A 26696-nucleotide genomic window follows, 5' to 3' on the forward strand; every position below is an offset into this window, starting at 1 on the left:
CATTCAGCCTGCCTTGCTTGAATCTTGCCTATGCTTGAATCAATCTTTTGGTGTCTTTTTAGAATGGAATGAAAAAAAAAATTAAGAGAGATTCACTCTGAAAATTGATTAAAATAGAAGTAGATTATCAAAGCTATACAATTATATATGAAAAGTTACTCTAGGTTACTTTTTTTAACAACCAAGTAACTTCCCCTAGGGAAACGAGTGCAGACAATTTTGACTGTTATCACAATAATTACCTTCTCTCACTAAAATGGAACAATTTTGATAATGGAAATAGCCAGTTCACTGTAACAAACATATTAGAAAAGCTTTTTATAGTCTTTACACCGTAAAATCCTAATATCTTATATTCACTTGCATGACTTATATACATTGGCACATACATGCACATATGTAACATTTCATGTTAGAAATTAATTTCTGTTTGAGTTCTGTGGGATACGTCATGAGTTGCTTTTCTATTTTATTTCATTCACATATTTTTATGATTAAAATGATGGTTTTGATCAATTGCATCATATTTAGAATTCTGGGAAACCTTAAAGTTATAACCTCATGGAGAGCAGGAAAAACAAAAAACATGCTGCAGGCTTATTACTATTTTAACTATCAGAAGTTCACTCATGAGTTTTGTATGAGAAGAGCACTGCTTTAACTAAGCCAGAGACCAACTCTGAATCAAGATATGCCCCAGTGTGCTAGCAATTAGGAGAGTTATGAGATTATGAAATTGCCTTGACAACCTCATAGGACTGAATTCTGACTGTTAATTCCCTCAGCATCCAAGTACAGAACAGCTAACTGAAAGTACCTGTGTATACTTCCTTAAGAAATAAAGATTACTGATAAATGCATAGTTCGGTTATTAAACATTAGCTTCAATGCTTTACAATAGAAACTACTTAAAATATTCTACCAATATGAATTTGCCTTCTTTCCTTTATTTCTCTAATCTTTTACTTTTTTTTCTCCTTTCTCTCGTTATGAAGCCTCCTTGTGAGCACCCTAACCTGTTACCTCTTTTCTCATAGTCGATTATCCATTTCTGACTGCATGCAGATTATTTGAGACTCATTTTCAGGCACCAGTCCTTTAAAAGTGATGTAGATAACACGTACAAAATTTTAGTTATTTCTTTCACAAGCAGAGAGATTGACTTGCTGTTCTTTCTTCCTAGCTTCTATGCAGTTTTTTCAAATCCGTTCTTAAAATTAATGAAATGACTGTTTCTTCACTTTCTTTTGGCACATTCATGTTTTTCTGGATTATTCTTTGGTATGCTTTCCAGTACAGTGACTCAACAGCCATATAAATTACTGTAGCTAAATGTGCTGCCATCAACATTAGTTAGTGCAAGAATTTGGGTTTGGAAAGTGGCTGCCCTGTATGTTTTCTTTGGGTATATTCCAGTATTGTAACTGAGTTGGTAAAAATTTGTATTGTAATACTAGCTTTTAAAAAAAATGAGGAGGGAGGAATAAATCTATGAGAAAGGAATGGGAATGAAAGATTCTTCCCCATGTTCCATCTGACCAAAAAAAGATTCTTATACTTCAAATTGCTGTATTTTCATTCTAATGCAGTATTTGAGATTCTGTTGTAAAGACATGATTGTTCTAAGTGAAAAGGATGCTATTACAAGGTTCTTTTCAAAGGCCTTTTGTAAATGTAAGGTAAGTTGAGCTAATTTCTGCTAACAGTCTCTAGATTTGAAAATTCTGTATCTGAAATTAGGGATATCTAGAATCCATTTACTTTATTGTACCACTGCCTAAATTGGCTGTCCTGCAGGATGCTTCATAAAACTCTGTCCCTAGAAGGGCAGGTACGTGTTGAAGTGGTGTTATTTAACTGAAAATATATACCTACTTTACAGAGTTGCCCTTTATGACCATGTATTTAAGAACCAAGTTCTGCATTTAAAGTGATGATTCCATTTAGCACTTCATCTAAAATAATAGCACGTTTTCTCCAAAGCTAAAGCAAAAAAAAAATATTAAAGCAATACATATTACACAGCTATACAAGAAGTCCCATAAAAATACAGCATATTGTAGCATTCTTTTAAACATTGCTATTTATAATAACAGAATATCTTTGCTTACTTCATCTGAAAAGTTCTGTTGATTTGTTTTATAATTTGTAAAACACTTCCCATATTTAAGTTCTTGTGCAAGCAAGTTTTATATGTTCAGTGCCAGAAAATAATGTTACAATAAATTTAAGATAGAGAATGCATTGTGTCTCTAATATAGCAAAGACGGTCGCTAGCTCTAGTGGAGGCTCCTTTCATTCATTCTGTGAGCAGCCTCTGAGTTTCACTAATTTCTTAAACTTTCTTTCCTAAAGGAAGTTTCATAGTGGCATGAGTTTCTACATTTGTGAACAATTCTGCTATGATCATCTTTCAAGGCCTAATATAACCACAGGGTTCTTGGTTTTTTTTAAAGCAATATATCACTATTCTCATGGGGCGCAGAACACATCAATTTATAGATTGTCTAGAAGAAACAGCATTAATGAAAAAGCATTACAAAGGCACCTTCAGGCATTGATGGTTCTTCCCAAAAGATGAATAATACGTGGAAAAAGACAACAAGAGAAATTACTTTTAGAAATAAAGATATTCATCAATATATTTCCTTTTTTTATTTTTAGTTCAATATGAAGCTCGCAATCCTATAAGGAGCTATAAGTTAAAACTATTCAAAAAATCAAATACGTTTCAGTTGTTTAATACAACTCAAAATCAACACCAAGTTCAGGATATTGTCTGCAAAATTAGGGATCATACTTTTGTGTAGTTTTACAAAAATAATTTATTTACAGTAATTAAATTCCAAATCATCTAAGGTTCATATCTCCTTTAGCTACGTGTCAGTGAACACCAGGTGAGCATCCTTGCAGTTGTACCACAGTGGTTTAGATTTATCTGATCAAACTTCCAGGAAATATACAGGTTATGACTTAAAACATTCCATAAGAATCAGTATCTTCTGCAGTTTGCCTGACACTGAGACAACATCATATATTGCAAAATAGTGCAAATATTAACCTGGAGATTAAGATTTTATATTCCATCATAACTCTCAGATAAGTGAGGAAAAAGGTATGCAATTATTCAGACAGACTTTTTTCACACTCACACCCCCCCCACCCCCCAGTTGTAATTATCACTGCTGGTGAAAAGTATCAGAAAATAGACTTAGGAGCAGATATTTATTGATTGGAATGAGTAAAATACAACTGTATTATCTTATTTATCCTAGCTAATCCATTAACGTGCCCATAAGTAACTCTAGATTGTTAAAAAGCCATTCAACTCCTTTACCTCTGTTCTGGGAGTAAAAAAAGCTAGAAACAGGGCATTGACTTTATATTACCTGGAGCAAGCAACCTCCCAAGAATTTGAATTAAAAATCACAGATTTATTTCAGAAAGAACACTGAACAGCCTTCATTCGTTATTAAGTAGGAAATGGATTTTAAACACTGCATGACCTCTCATTTTAAGAATCTGAAGATAGAGATAGACCACATTCTGCTTCACATTCTCTGTGAAGATTGACGTGCCAGAGAAAAGTCAACAAATTGGATTAATACCAGATTTTTCTGTTCACCACTAAGAATTTAAATTTGGTACCTGCTAATTCACAACTTGTTCTAGCAAAGGGGAACACACAAATACAGAACTGTACACAAAATCAGTTCTTGTAGTCACAGATATCTAGTCATATAATCAAAAACCCTAAAATGTGATTCAGATTACTCTGAAGTTGACATTTGCACTTCAATTCAGTTCTGCATACATAGCTAATATACTGCAAACTATCCAAGATATCTGCAAGCTGCTGGCAGATCTGACTCAAGACTCTCTGAAGCAGCTGCAGATGACACAGGAAACTATACAGCAACTCATATAGCACACAAAATACTGCTACTATGTGACATTAAAACAAGAAATCCAGGTTATTACCAGAAAAGAATAGCAGTGTAGAGAAAAGTGTCAATATATTTTTTGCATCATCAAGCTAAGAACAGTTCTTCTCCTAACACAAGTCAGGGCTTTCACTTACACATTAGTAAAACTATTTTTGATTTCCCAAAGTTTGCAACCATAGAAATTTAGGTTTTATGTTACACAAGCGTATGGCAAACTCTTGAGAAATCACTTAATTAGACACCCTGATAATATCTTATATTTGCTTTGATCAAAAATTGCAGTATATTTATTTCAAGTCTTTCCTATCACTCTCACTTCAAATACACATCCCATGGCTTTCAATCATCATTTGGATATGTTTCGCACAAAGCTGCTGAACAGATACTGCAGCATTCCTGTAGATGCAGCCGAGGAGGTTTCCATCAAGTTTGAAGGAATTTTCAAGCAGCTGAATAAACCAGTTTCTCTCAGCTAGAAATTACTTATCTTGCACATGCCTACACAGCAAAGTTTAATCACGTATTATACCACTTACAAGTTTTTCTCTTCACACAATGAATCTGACATGAAGGCCCTATTTTGGGGGGTGAATTAAGCTGTTTCTAACTGAACCAGTTTAAGCAAAATGTTTCAGAATAGATATATTCATGGCTAGTAGAGACAGAACAACTGCAATTTCACCCTGTACCTGTGTTAGTATGATTTTGGTGAATGGCCTCACAGCACCGTGACAACAGTCAGGGTCCAGAAACACTCGATACTAGAAGATGTTTCAGTGAGGCTGGACCTTTGTACAGTCAGGCCAGACACCACAAATCGCTCTGGCACTAAAACAACTGAGATGTAAAACAGTACTGGGACTCACTTCAAACTACTCTAATTGAAACAGTACTTGCCATACATGTAAGCCATTAAGGAAATTTCTACATAAACATGTTATTATCTTAAAAGAGCTCTAGAGAAATAGCTATTTCTTAGAACCTTAAGTTTTGCTAGTGTAGAACAAGGCCCATAAATTATGAGCATTTTAGAATGTGTTTATGTAATCCCAAGCAAGACTTAAAAAAATAAATAAATCTCTGAAGTCAAAGGTGATACTGTTTGACTTGAATACAGCATACAGTAACTCTAAGATATAGAATATTTCTATCCTGCTAGTTTCATCCCCACCACATTCAAAGGTTTAGCAAATGAAGATAAAGCAGGTAGACATCTCAAAAGTTGGGGGTTTTTTTGAATTGTATTCAGATGGTTGATAGTTTTCATTTAATAGTTTTCATGGCCAAACTCAATGGTCACTGCATTTTCTTTTTCTTTGTAGTGTCTGCTAAACATAAAAAGTCTCAAGGGATTTTTAATACCAATTAGAGCTTTCTAGTCCATTAGCAAACTGTTATATTAACATTGAGCATATTCCACTGTCTTCAAACATTCTAATTCAGTTACCACCACTGCAATCAATGCAGTGCTCATCACCACCAAGAATGAAACAGCTGTTTATCTGTATCTAAATCAATAGTTTTCTCATCCACATGTAAAGAGACCTCCAAACTCAAAGGAATACCATTTAAAAAAAGGGATTCCCTTTTGCCATATTCTTTGCCTTTATAAATTCCAGCAATTTATAGCTACTGTAGTCTTTAGTAAGTAACATAGTCAAAATTTCAAAAGAATATACTTTACACAAAACTTTGACTTCTTTTAATGAACTAATTCTTTTGATACCTTTTAGGCATACACTTTTATTTTTGCTGTGGAACTTCAAAGCAGATTCTTAAACCTACAGTGGCGCGTGCGTTTGCATTAACCTGAAGCAGCACCCACAATCATACCAGAGAATAGAAAAAAGGCATCTGAAGCTAAGAGAGAAGGAAACAGTTCACTGTTCAGATTCCCTAAAAGACTTATTGCTATGCAAGAAACAGAACATACTGTGTTTTCTTTCTAGTCCCTGGGGCTTACACAAGTTTGATATTTTTTAGCACAACTTGTAAATGTTCACATCTCCAGTGCTGGCCTGGTCTATATTTCCTTATTTGCAAAGAAGCTAGTCACTTTTGGGAAAAGAAAAGGATAACATATAGAAGCAAAATGTAATCATTTGGGGGGTGTGAGGGACAACAGAGAAGTGCAACTTAAGATTCTCAGATAATTTTCTATTCAAGTCATACTCATGACTTTTATAAGACTTGTAGGAATTAGTGGTATCTTACTGGTTCAGGCCTAAAATCAAGCAGCCTACATCCCAGTTCAGACAGTAAGCATGAGTGGATATTAAGACAGGAGGATAAAAAACGGTAATGTTATTTACTCTGATGGCAGCTTCCAGCAATGAGCAGCTGAGAGAATTCCTAAGAAAAAGGACTGCATCTGGACTGTCCACAATCTATCTGACCTCCGCGAACTTGACTATTTCTTCATTGAACCTATTTGTTGTTTTGGATGCCAGAACATTTTGCAACAATGAGTTTCTATAATTGAAGCATGTACTGTGTAAAAAAAATACTTCCTTTTGTTTTAAACATGATGTCTGGACTGTCAAAGACTTCTCTACAGGTATAAATCTTGCTTCTAATTTACTTCCTTCAGTAATTCTTCCTTATGTTTCACACCATTATTTCTCTTTATTATTTCCTTTTCACTTTGATTCGTATTTGATGCAGATAGTTCACTATCTCCCACGCATCATTTAGAAAACCTCTTCCAACTTTTCCTTTGTCCCAAGAAGCTGTCCTAAATTCTCCTCATCAGTTCTATAACCCCTCTTTACCTACCATTACCTGAACTATTACAGTGTCTGTCTTACATTGAATTCAAAAGTACAAGAGTGAATACATGTATATTTCACATACACAGTTTAAGTATACAAGATACTATGCCGAGTTGCTATAACCCCTTCTACAGTCCAAATATACTTGCGTTGGAATAGTTTGTCTGAATATGAGATTAAATACATTCAGAAAACTATACTACAACATTACCAAACAAAAAATTATAGGTTCCAATGTGCTGCTTACGCATTTTTAAAAGAAGCCTTTATCAAAAGAATGAGAATTTTTTTTTTCTAATGCTTACATAAGACTTTTTAGTTCTATTCCTGGCTCTGCCACTCATGTTAGTATCTTCCTGGGAAATTTTCTGTGCTTCATTTTAAAATGGCTAAAGAAAATATTTCCCCGTCTTCACAGAGCTGATGTGAGGCTTAAAGTGCACTGAAATCCATGCAAAAGATATTCTTATGAATGCAAAAGGTGAGAACAGCACAAAATTTCACTATGTCTTAGCAATTGCCTAACTTAGTAGCTGGGAGAGAGATGTTAAACTATATCTACCATATTTATTTTGAACCATATTGATTCTCAATTGAAAGCTCCTGTAGGAGGATTAAGAGGGAGGGTTGTGAATATATACATAATTAACATATCTTGAAGAACAGCTATAAGTAATCAATCCATTGTTTTCCTTTGAATGACTCTTCTGTACCAGCAAAGATGCTGTAGAGGATTCCAAACAGCTCCTGAGGGTCCCTAGGGTTTCTAGTTAAATAATGACTGAAGAACGACTTCCCAGAGGACGCATCGCTTCCTAGATGCTTTAGTAAGTCCCAGTAAGTTTCAGTAAGAAACATTTAGTGACACAGACATATCAGAAGGCTAATCCTGATGTGGTAAAATAAAAACGTTGTCTTATTCTGAATCAAAGATGGTTCCATTATGAAAATGTGATCAAGGCACAGAATAATGGCCTTCTAGCTCAGTGGGGTTGCACTCCCAAAGGTGTGTATATTTATTTATTATCAATACCTATGTATATTTATTATATGTGTGTTTATTATCAATAAATAAATATACATATATTAGGGGTGTGCGCTCAAAAATTTTTTACTGACAGGGGTATGTGTTCAAAAATGTTTGGAGACTGATGCTCTATATTAAGAGCCACAGAACAACCTCACTTCTGGAGCAAGCAGACTATGGCTGACAGTCAGCATTCAGAATTTGAATTTTTTCAATACAGGCATTTAATTTTCTTAAATCTGAAATGTTTTCTTGGCCTCTGTTACTCCAAAATTCTTCCTTCTTTTATGTCAAACTGCATACTTCATGACACATGAATCGAGAGGAAAACAAAACAAGGTTCAAGCAAAAGCAAGGTCTAATGAGAAGGATGTCTATAAGAGAAACAGGGTGGGAAGAATGAGGAAGAGGAGAAAGGGCTAGATGAATTTACAGTAGAGGGGCAGAACAAGTATGTGTGGCATATTATTCAAAGAGAGGCTCTCCTAGGAGCAGTGGATCATATCTAGAGACCTTACTGTAGCTCTTGAGCCATTAGTGATGTGTACCAGCTAATCTTTATGAAGAGTGCCAAACACATCTTTGTATCTGGAAAAGGAACTGTCCATATGGCAATGCAAATCTTTATGGAGATCTGTCATCTAGAGCTATGAATGTCTTCTCTGAAGAGCTGCCACTATTATAAATTCAGAGGTGGTGTCCCAGGTAGTGTTTGTTCTCTAAAGTAGTGTCCAAACAAGTAAGCTGAATTCCAGCCAGAAGACAATCAAGGGTCTTGACCCCACAAGGGTCAAGACAATCAAGGCTCTAGAATCTAGCGAGATGGTACGTCAAAATCAACACAGCTGGGACAGCACCATATAGCTATTAACCCACAGAAACACTGAGAAATTGGTGAGACACAACTGCAGAGCTATAGAAAACCCTCTATTTGCAAAACATTATTTGCTCAACTCTTCCCCAGGGTGATGTAAAAGCATATAAAGTCAGACCACCTGTATTTCAGTTTTTGGCAGCCTCATTAATCAACCAACTTGTCTTGACCCTAAGCAGCCACTCTTCCTCAGCAGGAAGTATTAAATCTCCTATGTGAGAGTGTCCTTGCACTATGGACTTTTAATCTGCTTCATCTGCTGTAGGATGACACCACCATAGCTTTTCTTATTTGAAGCCTTTACTAAACCAGGATTCTACTGACAGAGAAAACCACTAAGGGCTAAAGTTCTCTTTATGCCTCTATTTAATGATTTCTTAAAATTTTATTTTAAGATACATTTCACAATAAATTAATAATTTTAACAGAAAGAACAACTTTCTCATTTGAAAACAAGAACTACAGATATCAAGAATGGTACAATGAAAAAAAAACCTGAACGAAAACATGGAAAATTGATCCAGTAAAGCAAAAGTTTATCTGAAGGGCATGGCTTCTGCCACGAAGATTAAAATGGGACACACCAGATACCAAGAATGCAGTTGCCAAAGTTTAATTTTTTTCAATGATTTTTAATGAATATCTTGGTTGGCTGTTTTGAAAACAGTTTGGAGTTTCAGGATGCTGTCATTTCCTGATTACAAATTAAATATCTACTTATAAAAACTGCATCCATAAATCTGCAGTAACCAGAAGGTTGATATGAAGATTAAAAACAAGTCATATAGTCATTGGTTGATCTAGCCTCAAATCAATGATTTAAACAATACAAAAAAAGCCCCTAATAATTGCAAGCCACTTCCATCTTGTAAAATTCTTTATGTCCTGTGTAAAATTATATCTGTCAACATCATCATAGCAATCTTAATAAAGATGCCAGTAATTAAACAAACCAGAAGGCTAAAGTGTCAATATCACATTTTTTTCCATTTAACGTGCTCAAGTTAAGGATGAAAAACTGATAGAATATAGCAGGAAAAACCCAGCATTGCTACTGCCTATGCCCTCCTCTTATGTAAGCTAAGGAACATTGTCCTGTAACTGCACTTCAACACTTCCAATCAACAAAAAATCCAAACCCCAAACAATAACAACTATGAAATTCTTCTAGTCATTGTAGCTTCTGGGCTATGTCTTCAACTTGCAGGTAAAAAGACAGAAATTTTTTTAAGTGCAAGATAAACTTTCTTCATGGCATACAAAATTCTTAGCACCATTAAATGTAGTAACTAAAATATGATTTGAATTTCAGTACCAGGGAAAGGAGTTTCAAACTTCATCTTGCTTATTATCGAGGATACATATCCCAAAGAGAACTTGTTAACACATATACAGCTGGTATTTGAAAAGAAACACTTGATTTGGAGTATGTTGCAATGCCTTTCTTTTGGCTACTATTTACGGAAATATCTATCAAAATATAAAGACTCCAACTCTTCTTTTATACTATCCTTAGATTGGCACGGCTTGACTACAAGCATAGAAGTCTCTTTTCAGCTATAACTATGCAGAGTTTCTTATGAGGAAAAAATAAGATTAAAACCCCTAAAAATAAAGATAATTGAGGAGACCATTGAGATCCACTAAATTTAGAAATTATTTTGACAGTCAAGAAACTCAAAGAAAACACAAGTCACAATGAAAATGTTGACGTGAATGGGAAACAACCTGATCATTCGCTTTTTGCAATCATCTACTCAGTTAGTTGCAGTTAGTGACTGAAACACACAAATAAGTCATTGGCTGGAATAATTGAACAAAAGGCCAAATAGAACACATTGTGCTAAAAGAGAGCCCTTTGACACTGGTCTACTGGGTTTACTGTATAGGAGAGAAGACTAGTAACTTGCAACAGCAGTTACTGGTCATTTTGGGTTCTGTAGCTTTTTCAACTTTTTTTAAAAGATTACAAGTTTTGTGTCAGCACACATTTGCTTCATATAAGTCTGATCTCACTCACAATTTCTGTCCCTGCAAAGGTTTAAAAAGGATATTTTCATTGTTTCAAAAGTGCTAGCTGAAGATGCTGTAAATCCAGTTAGTAAATATTTAGAAACCATATTGACATTGTCTCTAAAATAGTCTGATAAGTAACTGCTTTTTTTCTACAAGTTTGCATGAATGTGAATTTGACGGCGTGTGAGAAGCAGAATGTCCTCTAGATGAAAAATATCAGTCAAGATAAATGACAGCACTTCAAAGGAACTCCATATCTTATACTTGGGTTTGGCACTATCTTGAAGAGCATCAATCACAATGATGTCAAGCTTCTCTTTGAGTAGGTGTAGTCACTCTTTTTAAAATAGATTTAATCAGAGTCTGTACAGAATTCTATCATCTGTGACAGGGTAAATATGATCTTCCATACACCACATAAAGGTCCAGACTAGGGGATGTGAACAAGCATATGTTAAGTTTTTGCCTTTCCATTCAGCAACCTGTTGTTGACCTGTGAATCATTCAATCATAAGTAGGCACAGATACCATTTCCTTGCTGAATTACTTCCACTAAGCATTTTGTGAAGATTATCAATGCTTCTAAGGCCTTAAATGCCGTTGTTTCAATAATGACTTGATTCTACTATGAGATGCAACTGTTATCATGTACATAGGTGTTGATTACTCATGCAGCAGTAACATTGCCAACTAGTGCTGGAATGCAGGCAAAAATGTTCCTATTATAAATAAACCTTGAAAACAGATTTTTTTTTTTTTTTTTTTTTTTTTTTTTAGAAAATCTAACCTAGAACATTAGTGAATAAACACTTCAAATTTTACAAGAGGCTGAGAAGCCAGCAAACTTTTACCCTAACAGTCTAATAGTACATTTATACTACAGTGTTAAAGAACTAAGTCCTTTACTTAAAGGAGTTAGCTTTAAATAAGCTAGTTTGGGTATTAATGACTGTGTAATTACTCCTACTTCATGTCCCACAGAAGCTAGTGCAACCCCAGCTCAAATGGTGCTAGCACTAAAGTGGTCCAGTTCCACCAGATGTGGTCAGATCACACCATAGATTGCATTTCCAGATTGCATTTGCTAAAAGGCATGGAGGTCTCTCTGTTCCCCGCCTCTGGTTGTGCATTGCTCTTGCTTCCTCTGTCCGGGTAAAAATGTTGGACCTGGACCTCCACGAGGGTCAATTTAATTTGTTACAGTGAGAACAGAATATACTGGCAAAAACCACAGATAGTCCTATGTGGCTAACAGTGAGTAAAATATGGTTACAGAGGGCTCCAACAAGGATCAGACATGAAACAAGGGAAGGAGCAAGTAGCACAGATGGGAGTGAGAGAAACAGAAGCAAGAATTTAATCTTTAGCCTGCAGTGACATTGAATGGCTCCATTGAATGGACAACTGCAGTCTGACCCACTAACTCATGATTATTTTGGATTTGTGTATGTGAGCTGTAATCACACCTCTGTCGGTAGCACAGATCTACCCAAGCTAACTGACCAATGGCTTTTTCTCCCATAGAAACCCTATTAAATACCCTGGAGAGAAAAAGAAAAAAAAAAAAAAAAAAAAGATGAGCATTATAGAAAACAAAATATAGTAAGAAATATAGTTCTCAAAGTGAGGTCTTCAGAATAGTTGACATTTTAAACTGAAAATACAGTTGAACATTCTGTTTTGTCACTGCATACAATATATAATTGTTACAATTCTCTCCTGAATGGAGAAACATTTCCTTTCTGATGATGAATAAAATCTTCCAGGAGTACACAGAAAGAAATGGAAACTTAATTTGTTTTCATTCACCAAGTGCAAGCTTGAAAAGATAATTTGTCTTTTCTTGTTTTAGAAAATTATGTTGATATGTTTACGGGCATAGCAGCTACATAAAAATTATGGTATGGCATATATAAATGACAAAACAGGAAATTGAATGCCACTTTCTTCAGTGAGTTCTCTGTCTTAATATCCTAGGCTTTTCTTTTTTTGATGTTTATCATCCCAACCATATTTATGCATATCAGCAAATTTCCTTTTTGCTACATCTGAAAGGCAGCTGCATGACTTAATGCAAAAATACACAGAACTATCTTGGACCTAACAGCTAAGGAAGGGTCAAAGACTAAGGTATCAAGTTTTTTGAAGCAGCTAGTACAACTCATTTGAATTGAAGTAACTGGGCAAACCGAAGGAGGCTGTCAGCTGCAAAACAGAAAGCTTTTCTAGCCAAGGACACTTGTTACTTGAGATGAGTAATTCTTTGGAGCTTAGAAGTGTATTTCCTAATTGGGCTGTTTGAAGATTAGACCTAAACAATCCATTTGCAACGTTCACAGCAAAGGACAGCAGATAACATAGGAAGCTGAAAGATATTGGTCCTGAAATTAAGTTTCCCTACCCATCTCGGAAAAAAGGGATCTTTTAGCAGCTTGGGCATTTTAATAAGCTGTCAGAAGAGTAAAGCACACAAAAAAGTTATAGCTCTGTGGGATTCGGTCCTTGATAAATGCTGTTAAGAAAGCTTTTAATTCTACTAGGTGGCCCTATGTATCACTAAGACCCAAACAGCTTCTAAGAAAAGGTCTACTTCAACCAAGCATACACACACAGAGATTAAGAGCAAGGCTCAGTTGTCTTTCTGATTTTAATTACAGTTGAGGTCAGTGTGTCTCATCGCAAAACAGAGAACTTCCCCAAATTTACAGAATTTCCTTCTTTATAATTAGACAGGTATTGGAAACCACAATATAATGCAACTAGCAGTTATATAACACCCCATCTCCCCACACGTGCTTTAGAGGAAGATGCAAGAAACTGTAAGCTGGCAATCATGAAGAAAGCCATGATAGTAACTCTTATTCCTAATTTTCTCAGCTGTAGTTAGGCTTTCAGTTTCTTCCTCGGTAGGACAATCCTGTTGTACTGTCCCATGGTAACTGATGACATACAAATGAGACTTACCAACTCAGCTAGTAAACATTTTAACTTTCAGTGACTGGCAACATTTCACTTAATATCTAAAACCCTATTTTGAAAATTATAATATCTAAATGTAGTAACTTAGTCCCTCCATGTGGCCTTGTGCAAAAATCTACAGTATAACAGAACTAGTAAATTCTTTTCTAGTAATTCTAGTAAATTTTTCAGAGAAAAGCATTTAATACATAGATTTGAGGAAAAAAATCTCCTATACTTTAAAACAGAAAAGACTATTAAGAGGAGAATTATATTAAACATTTAAGTTAGCCATTGCTTCTCAAGCACAAGGGATATAAACATAAATTGAATTTCTTTTCCCAATTTAACAGACTGAATAGCAACACCAGAGCTTTGTTTTTCTTTTGTGCAGTGCAGTATATGCCATTTTCAACTGACACTTGACTTTTTATTTCTGATCAATCTAATTCCTAGATACTGATCACAACAAAACCAAATTTACACTGCTCTTTTCACTGAGTAAAAAGGTAAGAGGGTATTAGTCTCAGAATGGAGGTTACATGGAGAAATGAATATCCAGTACAAGCAGTATAATAAACATTATAAAACGTTATTTGTTACACACAGACATTGTAAATCTTATTATGAGGTCGATAAGAGCTGCAAATGAGTTATGTTTATTATAGAATTGCTTATCCCATTCTCCCAACACTACATAATTTCTACGGGTAGAGACATTCAATTAACAATTAGCAAAGAAGTGGCAAAATGACTCTGTCAGAATTCCACAAAAATGCCACTGTAAATGGGAGAACACATTGCATATCCTACACACCTAATTCTTGTACCTATTTACATCATAGTTGCATGTCTGTTTAGTCTCAACAAAATGCTAGGAACGAACTGAAGTTTGCAAAGCTGATAAAATGTTTGATATGATATTTATGGTAAATGCCTCTTGTAGCACACTTTGTAAAGTATATTGACAAACAGAAACATAGAAAGTGCTTTTAATAGCTGGGGCATCATCTCCTAGGTTAGGAATGAATTCTCAACAGTGTCAGGAATGAAGAGGTACCAAGCAAATAGTAAATGTGCTTCACTGGATACACCCCTGAAGGGTATAACTGTTATGAGACATAGGTTAAAAGGTGCATTGATCTGCTCATGCCTCTTGAGAACTCTCTACAGAAAACTAGTCTCTCAGAACGTATGCTCAGTGTTGAAAATTCATACTATTTACGTAAGATTTTTATATCCTGTAGCAATCTTAAACGGCTAAATTTCTCTTCCCTTGAGTTTTTTTATGTTGCATAAGACAAAACACAATGACAGCAAATTAAAGCTCCTGAGCCTAAAAGTAAAGGTTTAAGCCCTAGCTCTAAAATAATGGTTTGTACTATGAAAATATGGTTCTAAACTTTTTTCAGAAAACAAGAAAATAACCAAAATGAAAAGTTGGTTTTTGCTTTTTAGAAACTGTTTTAGGCCTCTTACCCAAAAGTTGTATCCTTTTCTGTGGATTCTATAATTTTTTCCTTTTTGTCTAGTATAATTTCACTTTGCTGCAAAGTTAAATTTTTGCTGCCAGCATTATTTATTTCAAAAGGTCTTTTAGTCAACATAAGGACCAGATTTTTTTTTCTATATGACAATCTACAGAATTAAGAATGAAAATAAAATACTAGTCAGACAACTTTCAGTTTCAAAGTAATCTCTGAAATTAATCATGCTAGGTTTCTCTAACTACATCAAGCTTTCTGACAGCACCTTTTCCAGCCCTATTCTTTACACAGTATAATGTCACAGTGCAACACACAACTGTGCTTCTCCTATAGACATTTGATTCTCAAAGTTCATTTCTCCCAAAGGACTAACCTTATCAAGTATTGAGATTTTTTCCCATTGAATAAGAACTTCTATTGTATCTTGTAAATGTCTGTCCTGCTGCTGTCTTGATGTATATTTTATATACTAGCAAACTGGTATATTTGGGCTGAAGGACAACAGTATTAGAACTTCTGGAATAAACCGTTTCTGTTGGATCCTGTTTGCTCTGCTGAGACAGTGCCAACAAAGTCTTTAAAACAATTTATTTAATTCAAGAAAACAGAGTTGTCTCTTACAGGCCCCAGATTAAGAGCAAGGCTCAGGAAAAAGAATAGTGTCAGATGTGCAACTTGCAGCCAGTCTACACATGCACTACATCAGAAGAGAACAGAACATATGCAACAAAGTTTAAGGTACAAGGGACCTGACACTGCTTTGTCTTGACCTGGAGACATAAAATTGTGCGGTCATATTGGTGATTCAGATGGAGGAAGAAGCTATACAGCTTCTGATGACCACACACGTCTTATACAGCTCTGTAAAAATACCCTGATTACAGCTGGTACCTTTATCAGTGAACTGACACTATGATTATCGACATTTCTTCCAAGCCCAGATGCAGCATGAGTGGTGCCTGATCTGTCCAATACCGTAATGGTACTACTCATGTAAGTTAGATTATTACAAGCTAGCAAATCATCATCAACTTGCAGTATTTAAATCCTAATTAATAAAAAGAGAAACTAACTTCAAAAACTATACAAGATGAGTAGCAACAAATAAAATGTTCAAATTAAATCATACTTATTCTGTAGAGTACTGTTTAAGGAAATAAGAAATTCTAACTTTGTGAACTAGAAATATTTTATATTAACTCCCATTCAGGATAATAACAGGTTATCACATGAAAAATGCATTATCGTACAGCTGAATGACCTGTATAGTCATAGCATTGATTCGCAATCACAGTAAGGATGGAAATTTTCATCATTTAGTAGTAACAATACTGGTTTTATTGTAAATAATTCCTTGGAAATAAAAATTTCCTTCCATATAACAAACATAATCTGTTGATTACAGCAAGACTGCAAAAGAATTATTTTTATTTAATCAAGCTATTCTAGAAATCAGAATCTGAAGTGTTGTAAGACCAGATCAAAAAAGGAACTCCAGTTGCAGTGTATGGTAAACATATTAGGTTTTAAAATACAGTCATTTTTAAAATACCCAAAAAAGAAATCTTAGGCAGCTTCCAGTTTTTATTCCCCTCACAATGAAATCTTCCACAATATCAGAAGTTAGCCTGGAGATATTATGCTATATACATACTGTATATAAAAATATATCAGGAAGGATAGCATAGTTTGATCTTTGATCCTAGGGGCGGAGTACTTTGTGGGAGAGTGCTTCGACTCAAGGTCTCTGGAAACCATTGTTGCTTGAGCTAACCGCCACCACAGTGCCTTCCCCAGGAAGTGAACCAAAATTCAGCTTTTCTGTTATTTGCAAACTATATGGTTGACTGTCCATGATACTACCTCCTTGCACTGTCCCACCTGAAGATGGAGATGAGAGAAACATTCTAAACTCAACCTCCTTGAAAGTCACAGCTTTCCTTAACAAGGTAATGGGAGCCAAAATACTGTGCTGAAGAATGTTTCAAAGGCATAACTACAACTGCTCTGTGCTACTGCTCTTCACAGTATACATCACCACTGAGGGACAAAAAGTTTCTATTATATTTTTTAAAACAGTATCTTCTTCAGTTTCTGATTCTGAAATAATAAAACAATATTTTGGCAATTTTTACAATCTTTGCATTATACTTAAGATTGTGCTAAGTTAATTCTGTCCTTTGAACTCTTCCTTAACAAAAATGTGCTCCATGGATTCTAAGCACATTGCATTAGAATAAAATGCTTTTATTAGGATTTTCCATTCGAAATAGTATCTTGCAAGAAATGGCATACTGTCTGGTCATTTGACTTTGCAAATGGAAATGTTTTTCCATACACACAACATTCAAACACACAACATTCTTTTCAGAAAATACTGTCCCTAGAGCTTCAAACTAATCAAGAAAGTAATGTTTTATGGCCAAGTCGTCAACTGTAATTAAAATCAGAAAGACGAACTTTTTGTCCAGGTAGCTGAAGTACGTACAACATACATTGACACAGTGTGTATGTATGCATGAAGTACATATATATCTCAATGAACGCATTTTCTTGGGTTTATACCTTGTTTCTTTCTCTAGTGGTAGGTATCTGAATTTACCAGATGTACTAAAAACAAACAATCCACAACAAAATCATACGTAAGTGTCACAATTGTGAAACAAGAATTAACATGAGGAATAAATTTTACATTTAAGTATTTTCTGTTAAACAGAGATTTACATACTGGCAGGATATAATGTTGCACAAAGGTGCTGGTCAAATACTGGAAAATAAGTACTTCAATATGAATGTTTGTATTTAAAAAAAATTTCTTGAGAGTAGAAAGGTTGTATAGAATTAATAATTTAGACTAAAAAATAGGACACCTGGCTTTATCCTTAGTTCTCCTTTCTTTTTTTTACATAACCAGGAGCAAGCACATTATCTCTATGACTCAGATATTGTGTCTGTCCAGCAAAAAACCCAGTATTTTACAGCAACAATGTTTAATAACAGTGCTTAATAACCTGCAACTAGAGTCCGTTATAAAATAGGCAAAAGTATGCAAATCATGCCCAAGACTATGTTATGACCTTATCCTAAAGACATAATAGACCCAGACAAGAAAAATACTGACTCTTTGCCCACAGTAAAGAAGATTCAAATATAAGTGCCCATTATTACATGTAGATTTTTAATAAATTACAGACACACCTGTTATTTGGAAAAAACACTTTATAGCTTATTGTTCTAATCACTGATACTGTATGAACTATACAGTTAATTTGCTTGCCTTGTTTGACTCAAAAGGCAAAATCCTTAAAAATCTTTTTAATTACAAAATCTGTAAAAGCATTTAAAAGTACCAATCACAGTTCCCATTTTGTAAAACCAAAACCAAGGAGACTCAGTCAAAACAGTAAAGGAAACAAAAGCTGAATTTCAGACACAGCCAGTTGTTACCTTGAAGATGCTAATCAGAGTAATATGTCATTAAATTGATTAGAACCTAGCAATTTGTCATATTTAAACCACTGGAAGGAAAACAATGGAAACAGATTAATTAACCACTTAATTTAATCTTTATATACCAAAAAAATCAGCTTGTTTTCCTTTTCTCAAGGATTCACTTGTAATGTCTATTCTGTAATTAAAACTATTTTGTTGTATACAGTCAACATTAAGAGTTGGTTTTACTGGTGGCTGAAGCTCTTGTCAAAGTGAGAAATTTTTTGGTAGTGAAATAGAACTTAAATTTCAATTCTCCAAATACACAACATCATTAGCACTCACTTTAGTGGGGAAAAAAAAAAGGGGGGGGTTAAATAGCATGTCAGATGAAAGGATATAAAAGTTGTTAACATATCAACGAACTACACTGAAAGACATATTCTAATACAGCCTGACAAATCCTAGGCAAAAACATAACATTAGCTCTAATTTTAAAAGATATTGAATATATAATATAGCAATGTGCAAGATTTCAAATACTTCTTTCATTTCAAGAGTTTTATTATATTAAAAATCTTAGATAGTAAGTTTCTTTTCATTTCTGCTCATATTTCCAACATGATTCTTCTGTATTTTAGACTAAAATGACTTTGACTATGGCAATAGGTGGGAGGACCATAGAGCCCTTGGTTCAGTTTCATTTCCTGTAAGACAGCAGATTATTTAATTAAACAGGCATGTTATCAGATATTAAAGAGTTTCCTGGGAATGTTATTTCTACCTAATGAAGACTGAGTGACAGATAGCATGTTTCTGTTACGTACTTCTCAGGAAAATACTAAATTCAAGCCACAAGCTTGAAAGTGCCTGTGTTGTTTTGTTGTTGTCTGGTTTGTAGTTTATTTGTTTGGTTGGTTTTTAATAGGTGTAAGTCAGTGATACTGATTTGGTATAGAAACACTATAAAACCTGAAAGCATGACAACCCCTTCCATGCTAAGTCAAGGAGTTCTGATAAAGTTCTACAGATGCTTACAAGATTCTCTTTATTATGTAGTGTTAAAGCACTGTTATGGTATAACTGTGATTATATACACTCCTATGCCATCATTTCAAAAGCTGTAAAAAAACCCAAAAACCCAATAGTTCTTAGAACACCATCTCTTTAGCTTGGTTTAAAAGGTAAAAGTCATAATTCACACAATTCACAAGAAAAGATTAAAGAATAGATTTTAACTATTTAATATACATTAAATCTCCATCCCCCAGGTTACTTTTGTTAATTTTGATTTAGTCTCCAGTATGTGTAGGTAAACCAAGAGGTAAAACTAATAAATTTAGTCTTTTACTGTTAGTATGCACTACAAACTCAGCAATTTAATGTTTAAAGGACACATCATGCTTTCTAAACTATAAATTTGTACATAAGTTTCAGATAAGCATTTAAAGTATGCGATTCAGAAAGAAAGAAAAAAAATCAAAGCAAGTCTTAAAAACATCTTAGCTACAGTTTGATCCCGTCTCTTACCTTCACTTTTTCACAATGGCAGCCATATTTTTATGAGTGCATAAAAGAGATAATGGCAAATGAAAACAGTTGCATAAAATACTAGATAATGAGAGCAATGCATGTCCAGACTGATATTTCCAGTTTTCCAATACAAAAAACCACAGGGTAAGGTTTCCAAATGATTTGGGCTTATTTCCATTCCTCTAAGACTCTGAATGCAGGTTCATTTTGGCAAAGTTTAAAATAACTTAGAAGTCCTCCCTCCTCCTTCCCCATCACATTAAAAAAACCAAACATTATTTAAAGGGCAAGAACACTATTAAGAAGAAATTAATTATTTGAATAGTAATTATATTTCAACTTTATGCATTTTGAAGCTCACCATCAAAAACAAGTATTATGGAGAGTTTCTCTGAAACCCTTCAGATTCCTTCCTTTATGTATGCTTAAAAAGAATTTTCTCTACTTGATGTTCCCAGTCACTGCTCAATGAGAGATGACCTTAAAATACCTTGTGTTATTTCTTGCTGCCACAGAAAGGACTGTGTTGTCATACAAGGACAATATGAGATAATATATGAAAAGAAAACAAATGGGAAAGAAAGAAACAAAGCTGAAAGGGCAGAACAAGGCTTAGAGTTACATTCAAAACAGTATATGTATGTCACTATTAAATTGTTCATAATAGAAAGATTTTGCAATATTTTGATTTTCACTGGTTCCCAATTTTCTACTCTTCTTTTTCTCAGTTTAAGCAACAGAGATTGCTCAGTGTCAGTGTATTTGCACTCAATGTACTGCACTGTCTCTGTATTTTGAACTTTTACACTTTCTGCTTTAGTGTTCCTGATTCAAACAAAAATTGGACTTACTGGCTTTAAAAAAAAAAAAAAGGACTATAATTTGCAAGGTAAGATTTTGTCAAAGTGAAGTTTTATCTACATTTTTAATCTATTTTAATGTAGCAGGCTCTTTGAATCTACATTTTCCACAGCAGTTAAATAACAAATAATCCTGACTGAACCTAACAAAAAAAATCCTCAAGAATTAAAATAAATTAATATCTTGCTTCAGAGATCACTTACCAAAATCTTTGTAAAATATACTTGATTTACCTCCACAAGTGATGAAACTAGTAGCTAACTGTATGATTAACAGAGATGACACCATCACTAAAACCAGCTAAAAATGTAAGTCTTCCAAAATTCGATTTTGTATCCTCAAATCTAAAACAATGCACAAAAAAACTTTTTTTTCTGACTCTTGATTACAATGAATGAAATTAGAATGAGAACAGAAAGAATGATAGACATAATGCATAAAGCATAACACCACAGACTTGCGCAGCACAGGTTTGTGCTTGTGAGAAAAGCATCAAACGTAAGTATCGTAGCTCAGGACTAGAATCATTACCTTCTTAAGCCTTACTTAGCAGTATAATCTACATCAGAGCAATTCTAAAAATGTAATAATTTAGGTGTGATTATAGAGTGTAGATGCTGAGAAGTGGTAGAGAATATGGCTTGCATCACCTGTGACTTGATGTAAAACAGTGTTTGCAGAATATTATATCTTTGAGATAAATCAGTGTAAGGTCTTTCTATCAGAGCAATGCACCTGCTCTTCTTACATCACTATAGACTTACTAACATTGCTTTATAAAAAAAAGAACAAATGTTGTCTTGCCAAATACATCAGGTCTATTTTGCTAAACATTTCTTTGTTGACTATCCATGTCTTCTCTGAAGTAGCAGTATATTATCCTGAAACAAAAGAACTGTGCAGACTCCACGTCTCACTGCTATACCACACCATGTCTAGCTTCCGTACATTGCAATATATTCCAAGAAAGATTTTCTTGGAAGAGATATGTTCCAGAATCTATTTATACTAAGTTTCCTCTCTGTACTCATTCCCAGAGTATAAGCAAGCCTTAATGTAACAGAAAAACATATACTTTTGTATAGAAGGTAAATATTAAAGCACTTAATATGTTACCTAAAACCACACTCTTAACACCTTCAATTAAAAAATTATGACAAAATTACAATACCTGTAATATTTTAAAGGGATTTAGGCAATAAACAAACAAACAAAAGATTGCTACAGCTTAATGTTGCTTTTTCTTTTAATCAGCTACTCTAACTGCGTTATATATACACAGGATTAGCTGTCTTCAGAACTAAATTCAAGATTATAAGTACTCTAGCACACTGACAAATATGGCCAAAGCTAGTGAAATCTCACAAATACAGAGATGGAAAGATCAAGAAAGGGACACACATAGGTAAATAAGATCTGGGCCTGAGCTCAACAGTCAATGCTATTCACCTAGTTAATACGTATTTTTGAAATAAATGTGATATGTTCCAAGATAATAGCTCCCAAACAGTTGAATGTATCCTTCTGAGCTTAGGCTGGCAAAATAAAATGCTAAAAACATTTGCGATCAGAAATTAAGAATTCAGACATACACTAAAGAGAAAATTTTGATTACAAAGTTTGATTACAAAATTTAGAGGGAGGGGAGTGGACCCCTTAAAAGATTTAGAGGGTTTGGGTATGAATGGAAATTTTTTCCTTGTGGAAAATAAAAATAAAATTGTAGCAAGCATCTTGACTATGTTTTCCAAAAATGCTGATGTTCTACTCTTGATGAAGAGACAGATCTGATATTTTCTTTTGACTAAACCAACCAGCAACTAAAAAGAATCTAAGTCTGTAAGACCAATGGGTGCTCCCAGGATCAAATATAGACTTTCACTGATTTGTATGATAGCTTTTGCATGATATTTGTATGATAGCTTTACAGACTAGCCAATCTGGCTACACCATATAAAATTGGATAAATGAAAGAAATTTGGGCCAGGTCTTGGGTACAATTCAGGAAGACAGTATTTTTCCTACCTTCAAACATTTCATCATCATCATCATAAAAATAAAAAAAATATCCTTGTGATCTGAACTAATTTTGAAACAGATCTGTAAGAACACCTTGGCATGCTCAGTGATTCCAGAATGCAAATGAAACTTAGTTAAGAAACTGGAATGTATACCTTTTATTTCCTCAGACCTTTGTCCACTCGTAAAATATTAAAAACTTAGTGCAATGCCATTAAAATCAATTTGATTATGAGAGCAAAATCACTTCAAGAGGAGAAATCTAAGAAATTTTTATTTTTATCTAAATTGTTACTTACTGAAATATCCCATTGGGTGACATGCTAGATAAATAACTTTAGTGAACTGTACCCAAAGTACAAATCTGCAAATCTGAAATCAGAACCCATATCCTCTTCAGTTCTTGGGCATTTATAAATATTGCTAGACTTCTGAATTACTCAACTCTCCAGGATAGTAAGCTTATCAAGAAGGAAAGACAGCTGCAGCCAATCTTGACACATCACCAGAGAGCTATGAAACTTCTGCTACTCTGTAAACAATCCTGAAACTCTAGGCTACGTTACTGTATTTTCCTTCATTCACTATTGTCTCATTCATGAATCTTTACGTTAGCTTACTTGTATTTGTCAGGATTATACCATGTAGACAGCCAGTTTACCACCACAGGCAGGACTGTGATAACGTTAACACTTCCACAGAAATTCATAAGGAGGATCCAAAAGCCTACAATATCCTAGATATTTACAAATGCTTCGGTGAAGAAGGGAAAAGACAAAAAACTACGTAATGAAGAGTTTTAGTAAACCTATTTAAGCTTATAAAACTTCCTGAAACATGTTCATCAATAAAGCAGTTTAAATATTCATCCTACCTACTTTCGGTATGTCCACCATAAATGTCTATTTTTATTCGTCCCCCCCAAACATGAATAAACTATAATATCAAATCCATTGAAGGGAAATCAAATTAATTTCTTGAGAATACAATTTCTCTATCTTGTTTTTATAATTTCTGATTTATGCAGACTTAAATTAATGGATTATTTTTAGACTATATTAAGTACTCAGACAAGTGGTTTGTGTTGGTGGGGACAGTCAACCACATCCATGGATATTCACAGAATCAGTCTTTCTGATAATATTCCATCTAAAATCTGCATCATTGCAAATGCAGCAGAAAATATTTACATCTATTCGTACCAAATTTGGCTGAAAATCCATTTTATTAAGCAATACTGTCAAGTATACTTTGGTGTTAAAAAAAAAAATGAAAGGGTGAAGGGTTTTTTTAATCAATTAGAGTAAATCCATTCTGCCTTCATTTGCTTTACTCCTGCACCTGGGTTTTGCTCACAATTTCATTACTGAGTGTCTTAGTATTCTGCAAATACTTCATCCATTTTTTATGTTTAAGTAACAAAAGCCAACCATCATTCTGTCTCCTTAATTTAAATTTTCTATCATTTTGATACATTGCTTTCTCCTTTCAGCCTAACACCTTTTTTATGCTATTAGCTGTGTTTTCTTTTTTCCTTTCGGAAAGTAGCTTTTCAAATTTTTATGTCCAAGTCATTTATACATTAAACTATTTACATGTTTACATTCTACTAGTTGCATTATAATTAAACCTGGGCTTTCATCAGTATGTAAGAGTACATACTGAATCTTTATCCAAGAAATGTAAATAGCCATATTTTGTCTTGCAACTTTTTTTTTTTAATAAAAAACCCTTTATAAACACTTAAATGTATCACTTCATAAATAATAGTACTCAGAACTCATCTTAACAGACATGCATTCTATTATTCCTCTACCTTCTACCAACTTACAAAAAAAAACTGATTTGGTGTAATAAAGGCCATAGTTTTCAAATTAAAAAGAGCAACATATGTTGACATGACTGTCAAACAAGCCAATTAAATTCATATGTAGATTGTAAGTCCATTATTCTTGCATACACTGTCAAATGCGCTGTCATTTAATTCAGTGGCACAAGAAAATGGTGCTGAATACCAGGTCAACCTGCCTATTTCTTAGTGCATTAATAAAAAGATCCCAGAACTTTGTTCAATGTTTGTGAACATTATTATGAATTTCTTATTCCAGCTTCAAATTCAAAATTGGAATAAGTGGTAAAAATAAATAATACAGAAAGTTTCCTTCCCTGGCATCAGGTAAATGAAATTAAATGATCCCAAGACTATTCCACTTCTGTGTACCAACAAAGCCACCAAATTCTCTAAGGCTCCAAGTTTTATTATCATATTCCTACTCCTCATACGAAGCCCACTCATGAAGAAAAGTGAGTCTACAGACCAACATCTATGAAACAGTACTAACTATCCCTTTCAATAACTACCCCTTTGTCCCTCAGAGTAGCACATTCCTTACTCTAATGTATAGTTCTTATGTTTACATCAGTCATTTCCTACATAGTCCCATGTTGAATGCTATACAGATGATAGCCATACTATGACTTCCATTACATCTATCAGTTATTTGGTAACTACCAGCTATCTTATCAAATGAATGAAATACCAGGAAGTTGGGCTCAGATTACCTGTGGTAAATCTCAGCTGTATTTTATTTCCCTGTCTCCAATTACTCATTCAGTAAATGTTCGTTCTAAAGTCTTGAATACTATTAAGAGTAGAGGACCTACTGCTGGAAGGCCTGTGACACCACAGCAGCTAAAGCTAAATAAATACACTGGTACTGGGCCAAATCATGACAACTTCATCTGTATCCACAAAACCTGTTGACTATCACATCTAATCAAATTAGAATGTGATGAAGTGAATCATAAATTTGCACACATGAAGGCTATTCTTAATTGTGTACATAATTAATAGGCTTTGTAAAGGAAGCACCTGCTTCCCTCCTCACCACTGTTTTTGTGGCAGTGTCCAAAAAAAACAAGCAGAAAAACAAAACCAAAAACAAACCCACCACCTTACAGGCCCAGGTTTCAAATTACATCTCATTAAAAAAAGGTGGAGTGTAAAGAGCCAATAAGGTGCTTCATAGTTACCTATGAACACTCCTGACTCCCTATTTCCCTATAAAAGAGTAAACTCCATTGCCATTAATTGTTTAAATCTGTAATAATAATAAAAAATTAATCTTTTATGAATACTTTTAAGTGAAGACAGCAAGGAGGTTGTTTTGGGAAAATCCACCAACAGCGAAGTTACCTATGTTCATCTGCTGCTATCTTCATACCTATGTGGCGCTGAGTCCTCAGTGTATGCATGTATCCTGATCCCAGGCCTTAAATCTAACACTGGCCTGCATTGTTGGCATCCTGTCATCTTTTTGTAAGTCCTATTTCCCATCCTGTATTTGGTGGAATTTTAAAGCATGTTTACTGTTTTGTGTTACATAGAAAACTTTAACAACTATGTAACTGTTATCTCCTTTCTTACCTAATTCTAACCAGCACCTGCCTCTAGAAGTAGACAGAAGACAACATAATTTACTTAGAAAGACATAAATTGTAATATGTCAAGTAACAAATGGAACTGAGAATATTTGTAAGGAACAAAGAAATGGCCCTTACAAATAGAAGGTATGAGATTACATACTATTTTTTGTGCTCAGTGAATAGCATTACTTTTTACCACTCTTTTCAGTTTAATAATTTCCTATGATAACTTTGCCTATAGCTTGAAATTTAAATGCAGGCTGTGAGTTTTTCCACAAAGCCTAAACCAAATTAGGTACAATAAAATTAAAAACTAAATAAGGTTTGCTTTGTTTCCTAAGTACT

General features: G+C 34.2%; 1 protein-coding gene across 7 annotated transcripts in view; it reads right to left on the reverse strand.

Annotated features, from left to right (window-relative positions):
- The window catches only part of CEP128 (centrosomal protein 128), a 139033-nt gene that overhangs the window by 36525 nt on the left and 75812 nt on the right, over positions 1 to 26696 (reverse strand). The window lies entirely within an intron of this gene.

The sequence above is a fragment of the Mycteria americana genome, chromosome 5 (assembly GCF_035582795.1).
Source record: "Mycteria americana isolate JAX WOST 10 ecotype Jacksonville Zoo and Gardens chromosome 5, USCA_MyAme_1.0, whole genome shotgun sequence".
Lineage (NCBI taxonomy): Eukaryota > Metazoa > Chordata > Aves > Ciconiiformes > Ciconiidae > Mycteria > Mycteria americana.